At 35.9% G+C, this 9,884-nt stretch overlaps 1 pseudogene across 1 annotated transcript; it reads left to right on the top strand.

Moving 5' to 3' along the window:
• Nucleotides 1-526: 526 nt before the first annotated feature.
• LOC143548276 (ABC transporter C family member 10-like) lies at nucleotides 527-6,876 on the top strand (annotated as a pseudogene). The gene is made up of 11 exons (XR_013137925.1): nucleotides 527-2,110; nucleotides 2,188-2,508; nucleotides 2,578-2,684; nucleotides 2,772-3,362; nucleotides 3,433-3,597; nucleotides 4,710-5,004; nucleotides 5,085-5,299; nucleotides 5,388-5,693; nucleotides 5,763-5,826; nucleotides 5,905-6,151; nucleotides 6,773-6,876. The product of XR_013137925.1 is annotated as an ABC transporter C family member 10-like (transcript).
• Nucleotides 6,877-9,884: the final 3,008 nt, after the last annotated feature.

The raw sequence follows: 9,884 nt of genomic DNA, 5'->3' as shown, positions 1-9,884 counted from the left end.
CGCCGCCTGCCCACCAACTCCTGCCAGACCACGTGCCTAGCCTGCAGTTGGTAGAAGACGAAGAGTGCACGGCACGCCTGCTCTGTGTCAGCCGCTACCTATCCACCACTCACAGGTAGGGCACGTGCATAGGTTACAGTTGGTAGCGTGTTGGGCCGGCTAAACCCCTTGGAAACCTACCTTCGGCTATAAAAGACAGCAAATGGTATTATCATTTTATCATCTACTATCTCGTATAACTTACTTGATAACTGCTCTAATAGTATTCATATACTTTTATATTCAAAGAGCAATCTAGTCTGATTCTCACGCCGGAGGGTGGTCACAAGGAGGAACCCCCCCTTCTCAGTGACGAGCTCACGGTGTCTGTTTTGCAGGTTATCAGAAGAACCATCTTCCAAGGGTCTAACCCCTCGTGGAAAACAGCTATCCAACCCCCAGGTTACCAGTAATCTGCCCGGGGTCCGGTTAGTGTTTCTTCAATGCATGTGCTATAAATGGCTATTTAAGTTTGGTATATTTAATTTTCTGCATATGGACCCAAAGTGCCTGTCATATCATATGAGTGCTAACTTAATTAATTCTTGAAAGTCGTCGGGTTTTACCGAAAATATATTGTTTTCTATGTTCATTGAGAAAAAAACTTTGATCACCAGATGTGGTTTTATTAGTTTTATGGAAAGAAAACAAACGGATGCCAAAACTGGTGCGCTTTACGCGCCTTTGGTAACCAAAGATGCTGCCAGTCTGAAGGCGAAAGCAGGAATTCTTAGTAACTTCACATTCTGGTGGCTTAATCCACTGCTGGTAACCGGGAAAAGTAAAGTTCTCGATGCGGACGATATCCCTAAACTGCAAGATGAAGATAAAGCCCAAATGTGTTATTCAGCATTCATGAAAATATTGGATAAACGAAAGGCGGAGAGAGAACGAAATGGCGTCCTTGGTGATCCGTCGGTGTTGTCGACTTTGTTTATGTGGCAATCGAAGGGATTGGTGATCACAGGGTTTTTCGCGCTGGTAAGGGTGCTTTCATTAGCTTCGGGTCCGTTAATTCTTCGGGCTTTTATAAAAGTTGTCCAGGGGAAACAAGCATTTGATCATGAAGGTTATTATCTCACATTATCCCTGTTTGTTTCCAAATGTTTCGAATCAGCATGTGAAAGACAGTTAAACTTTAGAACCCGAGTAATCGGGTTACAAGTGAAATCGATGTTATGTGCTGCTATTTATCAGAAGCAGCTGCGGTTGTCGAATGACGCCAGCATGAGTCACTCGCCCGGTCAAATAATGAATTATGCCACAGTTGATGCTAATCGAATCGGCGAGTTTCCGTTTAGGTTTCACCAGATTTGGACCATTGGTCTGCAAATATGTCTTAGGGATATTTATAATTTATTTTGCAGTTGGAGGGGCTGCGCTTGTGGCTTTGTTGGTTATAATCTTAATCTTTTTAGGGAACATTCCGTTGGGTAAATCCCAGCACAAGATTTTAACAAAGCTCATGGTGGCACAGGACCGAAGATTGAAGGCGATAACCGAGGCGGTTACAAGTATGAAGGTTTTGAAGTTATATGCTTGGGAGAAAAATTTTCATAAGGCGTCTGAAAAGTTGAGAAATGAAGAGATGAGGTGGTTATCTGCGGTTTTGATGCAAAGAGGATTCTACTTAATGCTGTTTTGGTCATCACCCCCGATTGCAGCAACTGTGACGTTTTATACGTGTAATTTTATAGGAATCCCGCTTGATGCTAGTAATGTGTTCATGTTTCTGGCAACGATACGCATAATTCAAGAGCCGATTCGGCTCATTGCTGATGTGGCAGCTGTGTTTATTGAAGCGAGGGTTGCGTTAACACGCATTCTTAAGTTTTTGGAGGCACCCGAGTTGCAGAAAGAACGAAAGATTAATGTAGGCGTAGGACACGGAGGTTTAATAATCAAAGCGGATGTGGTTTCATGGAACGATGATGGTTCAAAACCGACTCTAACCGATATAAATCTAGAAATTTCGACTGGTGACAAGGTGTCTGTATGTGGGGAGGTCGGATCGGGTAAATCGACTCTTATATCAGTTATTCTGGGAGAGGTTCCAAACATTAAAGGCACAGTAAGTCAGTTTTAAGTTTTAAATTTTAGAAAACAAAAATGTTAATGATTATGGTAATCTTGTTTTGTGTGTTTCAGATTGAAGTTAATGGAGAAGTGGCATTTGTTTCACAATCAGCGTGGATCCAAACAGGGACTGTTCAAGATAATATTCTGTTCGGGTCAGTAATGGATGATGAAAAGTATGAAGAAGTGGTTAAGAAATGCTCACTTTTGAAGGATATTGAGATGTTTCCATTTGGGGATCAAACAATTATAGGAGAAAGAGGTGTGAATTTGAGTGGTGGACAGAAGCAAAGAGTTCAGCTTGCACGCGCGTTATATCAGGATGCAGATAAATACCTTCTGGATGACCCATTTAGCGCGGTTGATGCCCATACCGCAGCCAGTTTGTTCAAAGTAATCATCATTTGTATGACTGATTTCTTGTATAATATGAATATTACCCGTAACATGTTTTATCTGTAGGATTACATCATGGAAGCACTATCAAGCATTCAAGCAAGACAGTGTTACTTGTAACTCACCAAGTCGATTTTTTGCCTGCTTTTGATGACATCTTGATGAGCTAATAAGCTATTCAGTATTCACAAACTAGTCATTTTGCATTTTTTTCATACAAAACTGTTTGAATGCTCGTGATTAATTAATTACGTTTACAGTTAATGGCAGAAGGAAGGATTGTGCAAACAGGAACCTATGGTCAAATGCTTGAGTCATGTAAAGAATTCCAAAGCCTAGTTATTGCACTTAGTAATATTTCAGGTTCAGATAATCTATCAGCCAATGGTTCTCAACAGCGATCTATATCCCCTGATCAAGAAATAGAAAATGTTTACACGAGAGAACAGATTGTAGGAGAACAACTTATAAAGCAAGAAGAACGAGAAGCAGGGGATACAGGCCTCAAGCCATACAAACAGTATCTTAGCCAGAGTACCGGTCATAGGAGCGGCTACTTCTACTTATCTCTGTCAGTTTTGTCACATTTCTTGTTCATAGTAGGAATGTTCTTGCAAAATCTGTGGTTGGCTAGTGAAGTACAGGGTTCTCAGGTCAACGAGTCAACCATGTTACTAGTATACATGGTCATGGCTTTTGTGATGATGTTCCTTTTATATGGTAGATCTTATTATTTGGTTAAACTTGGAACTAATGCATCTATGGCAGTTTTCTCCACGTTAGTAACTTCTCTTTTCAGAGCACCAATGTCGTTTTATGACTCAACGCCCGTAGGAAGGATAACCAGTCGGGTAAGTCTTGTAACATAAGCTAATGTTCGAATGAAGTACAAGAAACTTATGAATCTATAATTTGTTTTAGGTTTCATCTGATCTGAGTGTTGTGGACCTTGAATTGGCAATGAAGTTCGTGATTGGATTAGGCACAACGATGAACACATACTTTAGCTTCGGGATCTTGGCGTTCCTAACTTGGCCTATCTTGTTTGTCATCGTTCCAATGGTTTATGTAACAATGCTTCTACAAGTAAGAAGATGTACTCCTAAACTTTTAACCATGTGTGCTTCCTTTTTTAATAACCATGAGAGTCCGTTGGATAGAACTATAGACTCCACTAATACCTTGCTAACAAATGAGACCGCGCAATGTGTAGCTTAGCTTACCCTTCGCCAGGCATGCATGTGGCCTTCAGGAGGTTTAACTTAAGGCAAAATACCAGTGGAAGTTAAAATTGAACCCGAGACCTCTTGAATAGGGGATCGGTGCTTACCGCCACCCTTTATAGGTTTCAACCATAACAGAGTTAGTGCCATGAATGAAAAGGGTTTAAAATCTAACAGAGTTAGTGCCATGAACGAAAAGGGTTTAAAAAGTGAAATCTATCTATGACAAAATGAACTTGGTAACGAAGTTGTTAATGGCCAAACCTTAGGGATGAAAACTGAGATTAACTCTAACACTGCATTCTTGGGTTTAAAATAAAAGGAAAAGAAATGATAAGATTGGATAGAGAAAGAAATGAAAAGAAATTATATATTTAAAAGATATTCTCGAGTTAAAATAAAATATGAGAAAAGAAAGTGTTAATTACATTCTTGAGTTTGATAGAAAAGAAAAGATAGGAAAAAAATTATAACTTTATAATAATGTCCTCATTATTGAGTTAGATAGGAAGGAAAAGATAGGGTAAATTAGTAATATTGTCATGACTATAAACTTTTCTTTCGAATCCGGCCATATTTGACTGGAAAGTTTTAGAGGAAAAAAACACTAACTTTTCTTTCCATTCTCTTTCTTTTCTTTTAATGAAAAAACTCAAAAATAAAAAAAGAAAAGTTTTCTTATATTTTCCTTTCCAAACCTTTAAATAAAAAACTCAAGAATACAGTGTTAGAGGAAAAAAAACACTAACTTTTCTTTCCATTCTCTTTCTTTTCTTTTAATGAAAAAACTCAAGAATGAAAAAAGAAAAGTTTTCTTATCTTTTTCTTTCTAAACCTTTAAATAAAAAACTCAAGAATACAGTAAAATATATGTTAATTATTAGTGTTACCACTGTTACATGCATTGATAAGTTGTGTTACTTGTTACTCCTTAAAATATGTAATAATTCTCACCTTATTATTTTTTTTACTCAGAAATTCTACTATGCTTCTGCAAAGGAGTTGATGAGATTAGATGGCACGAGTAAGTCATTAGTTGCAAGTCATCTTGCACAATCGATTGCTGGTGTTGTTACCATAAGAGCTTTTGGAGAAGAAGACCGTTTCTTTTTAGAGCATTTGACCCTTATTGATGACAACACGAGCCCATTGTTTCATTGCTTTTCAGCAAACGAGTGGTTGATTCAACGTCTAGAAATGCTATGTGTAGTTGTTGTTTCTAGCTCTGCCTTAGCCATAACTTTGTTTCCTTTTGATGCTTCAGCCTCGGGTTAGCTAGTGACATTAATCTATCTAATCTCTAGCAGTACAAAATAAATATATTCTTTTCTAACATGTACGTAATAACAGGATACATTGGCATGGTTCTTTCATACGGTCTCTCATTGAACGTATTCCTTGCTGTTTCTGTTCAAATCCAATGTCAACTATCGAATCTGATAGTTTCAGTTGAAGGATTGGATCAATACATGCATATTCATAGTGAAGCACTGGAAGTAATGGAAAATAGCCACCCACCAACAAACTGGCCAAGTATTGGTAAAGTTGTCATTGAAAACCTGAAAGTAAGTACTAAAGGTTTCAACTTTATTTGCATGCATAAGATTTCAACTTTCAAGAGTTATAGACCATTTGGATATGTGTGTGTTGCAGATAAGATATCAACCAAATTCTCCCTTGGTTCTTCATGGAATCAGTTGTGTGTTTGAAGGAGGGCACAAGATTGGAATCGTTGGTAGAACGGGCAGTGGGAAAACGACTTTGATCAGTGCTTTGTTTCGATTAGTTGAACCTACATATGGAAAGATAGTTATAGACGATATAGATATCACTTCAGTTGGACTTCATAACCTTAGATCAAGTTTTAGAATCATCCCACAAGAACCAACATTATTCAATGGTTCAATTCGTTACAATCTCAATCCCCTATCCGAGCATAGTGATCAAGAAATTTGGAAGGTGAAGTTTTACAAGTTATATGATGTAGATCTACCAAAACCTTAAACGAATGCTAACTTTCACTATCAGGTTGTTGAGAAATGTGAACTTAGAGAAGCTATTCAAGATAAAAAGGGGGGACTGGACTCGTTGGGTAAGAAATTTGACTTAATGACTTATGATATTATAAGCGTTATATGACATATGATAGGTATATATATAATTAATAAAGTTGTGCAAGATGGTTCAAACTGGAGTCTTGGACAAAGACAAAAGACAACTGCTTTGCTTAGGAAGAGCCCTTTTGAAGCGACGGAAAATATTGGTGCTCGATGAAGCCACAGCATCAATCGTTAATGCAACTGACACCATTATACAGAAAACGATCCGGGAAGAATTTAAAGATTGCACTGTGATAACAGTTGCCCACAGGATACCAACTGTTGTAGACTGCACAATGGTGCTTGTTATGAAGGATGGTAGGTCCATGTCCTTTCCTATCTTAGTACTACTTCCAGCAAACTGGGAGGGCTGGGTGGGTTATGTCATAGGTTAAAACAACTTTGAGCAAATAGAGTTCTTGTCAAAATAGGTTGTTTTAGAAAGTATCACTTGATTTGGTTAAAACAAATTCTGGCCAAAATGGAGTCCAGAGCTGGCTCTGAGGGGAGGGTGACAGCTCCCACCCCAGACAGGCCCGAAATATATATTCAAATAAATTATGTGTTGTTATGTTTAAACTCAATTACCCAATTCATTTAAGCCCATATTTTTGAAAGAGAATTTTGCACAACCCAAACAATAAGTTTAAACCTATAAAAACTCCTTTACTTAAGGCCCATTTTTTTTTCTCACATTCAACCCAAAATCTTTTAACGATTTTCAGGGACGACCCTAATGGAGTCAGGTTAAAATTGAAACTGATGCACCTGTGAACCAGCAAGGCTGCTGATTTAATAACCAGCCCTGTTTGAAAACATCAGGGATCATACTCTTTGAATCATAACAAGTGAACCATTGCTTTTTATAAAAATGCACTAAAACCAAACTGATCCAAACGTGTTAATTAATCACTCTGAAATAAACCTTGCACTTTACAGGAAAGGCGATGGAATAGGACAAGCCAATGAAATTGATGAATGAGCCAGCTTCACTATTCACACAGCTTGTTCATGAATATTGGTTGCAACATAAAACCTCATAATCTTATAACTAGGAAAGCCGTAAGCTTCTGATAATTCATTAGCCTACATAGCAAAAACATTATGATCATGCTATATTTCAACACCAATTTAAGGCCTCATAGATGCAATGCTAGTCATCAATAACACGGTTGCAATGAAAGATAGAAAGACTACTTCTGCATGATCATTTCGAAATTGAGGATTGTAGTCATGAAATTAACTATCTTTGAACTCCCTAAACCTTTGGATGTATGTGCATTATTTTGGAATTGATATTGGTTGTTCGTGTGATAAGCATGATGTTTTTTCCTTCATACCAAGTTGTAGTATAGATAATTTTGGTGGCATGTAAGTTACATCTAGAGGTGCAGGTCAACCTGTTTTTGCATATTTAAGCAGGTTAATAGGTCAACCCGTTATTACACGGAAGATCACAACGAGAACAGTTGCAAACAATCAACCAAATGCAAAACCAAACACAACAAGATTTCAATTATCATGAAACATACAAGATTGTAACATGAATCACGTTTTGACAATCCTAATTTGATTAAAAAACACGATTTCTAAGAAACCCTAATTTTTCAATCGATCGGAGCTTAAACCATAAGCTCTGATACCATGATAAAATCTAAGAAAACAATTAGGTTTTATTTATCATTATGAAAATCATGACAAACATACAGACTTATTACAATATGAATCTGAAATCTCTCCCTCAATCATAGTTATCAAAAGCGGTAAGCGCACTCAAGGCGCATAAGCATCGCCTAGGGCCTAGGCGCAAGGCGCAAAAAAAGCAAGGGCATGAAGAAAAAAAATGCAATAATAAAAACAATATATATAATATATATGTAATAGATATATAAAACTATTACTCCCCAAATATAATTAAAATTCAATACGATTAACAATTAAAAACATTTAACCAACACAAAAAAAAATAAAATTAAAACCTTTTAAAATAATGATATTTAAATATATGCAGCTTAACTAGAATATACAAAAAATGTTTAATACATAATCAAGAATTATAGATGATTTTGGAGTAAATTACATAAGTTGACCTATTTTTTAGGTGATTCTTATGATTTAGAAAAAGAAATCAGAAAAAACTCAAAAAGTCAAAAAAATAGAAAAAATCAAAAACAAATAAAATAAACCGAAAATTTCTCCTATATATGCGCCTTCAGCATTAAGATCCGGGAAACCGCCTCTTCACCTAAAAATTGCGCCTAGGAGTACGCTTTGATCGCTTTTAATAACTATGCCCTCAATACACAAGAACAAACAATGATCCAATCTAACCTAAATCAGTTTATACACAAATTGATTCATTACAAGTACTTACAACACACACCTATAACAAGAATATTCAATACAACCCGAGACAGATTACATGCATATAGATTATGAACAGGTTATCAAAACCAAATCAGAGAGAAAACAAATACAGGATATAATACGCGATTAAAACCCTAAAGCCTAACGGTCCTCACTCCTCAATGTGGTTTTTCTGAAATTTCGGGTTCGGTCCAGATTGTACACTCCTATTTTAAAAAATAGAAGGTTTGAGTCAAATTATTTTTCAATAGCGTGCTTGATTAAAAGAGCTAAAAAAGTTCAGAACGAATATGATAATGAACTTAATAAAGTGTAGCCAATTAATAAAAAAATGTTTTCTCCAGATGTTCAAACAAACAAGTAGGTGGATTGTTCATCAGCAAACTTAAAAGTATTTATTAGATTTACAATAAATTCACCTTAACTTTATCGAGGGTCGTATAGGCCCGCCCACATGCTAAATAATAAGGGCATCAAGAGTTGTCCCGGCACAACGTCAATCAAAAACTGCAAAATCATCAATTCTCATATTTTCACTGAATTGAAGCAAAAATTAAAAACCCGGACCCGAGGAGACTGTATTCCCATCCGTTTTTTTAATTGGCTGAGAATTGCATTTTCCTGATTCCACATGCCCTAATAAATTAGTGGTGGTTGCGCGTTGAGACGATGGAACTGACGTGGGTTGGAATCGGTTCGGTTCGTCGTGGTACCATACTCTATAAGTAACTATACCAAAAACATAATCAATTGAATACAGTTTCGGTTTCAACAAATTTTGTAATCAGAATGTCGAGAGAAAAAAAAGGAAGCACAATTACGAAAGCGTTTAAAATGAATACCGATATCATTTCGATAATACCTATACCGTCACGCGTCACCGATGTTGTTTGGTCAGGATTGGTGAAGTTTGTCACGCTAACGAGACATCAATACCCAAAAGATACTCTATTTAAAAACAACTCTGTTTTCAAAACAAAATTTATATTGAGATGTTGAGAGAAATATTATTATTTTCTCTTAAAGGTTAAAAACACAAGTCAATAAAGAAAAATCAAACTGAGTAATAAATAAGTGAGTTAAAAATATATGTTATCTATAACAAAAGGGGTGAGAATAAAACATCAATTTTTTTTCATGGAATATATAAAAGGGGTGAAAACAATTAATTTATAGAACTGAAAACTAATTTTCAATGTTGAATCTTTCACTCATTCCACATTTCTTGAACTTTTTTTCTTCAAAAGAAAACCTAGTACAAAAATGTTTAGCTGAGTTCAATTATTTGTTTAAATTTTTAGTAAGTCAATTATACTTATTACTCGTATTCACGAATAAACATTAAGTGAATCAACTAGAAATCAGCATGATTTTAAATGCAAATGACTTATAATTGATGTTTTTGACATAAATATATAGGTGCTCATAGGGTTGGTATCATTTAAAAACTCTAGTTTTTATTAATAACTTAAGGAACTAATTTAAACCCTTATAGATTAATGATCGATGGTTAAAAAATGGTGCATGTCATTTTCGTAATTAAAGGAACTCTAAGGGCAGTTTTAAAAACATGAAAAGGCATTTTAGGAAGATTAAATAATCAGTTCCTGATTTATCTCATAACTAGTCCTCTCTCTTCCATTTAACCGGCCCTAATCTTCAATTAATCGTCCTTTTCTCTAAC

The sequence above is a fragment of the Bidens hawaiensis genome, unplaced genomic scaffold, assembly GCF_021521415.1.
Source record: "Bidens hawaiensis isolate Kalapana, Puna unplaced genomic scaffold, B.hawaiensis_p1.1 tig00014983_1, whole genome shotgun sequence".
Lineage (NCBI taxonomy): Eukaryota > Viridiplantae > Streptophyta > Magnoliopsida > Asterales > Asteraceae > Bidens > Bidens hawaiensis.
Note: the sequence above shows the minus strand (reverse complement) of the source record. Positions and strands in the feature narration are given on the sequence as shown.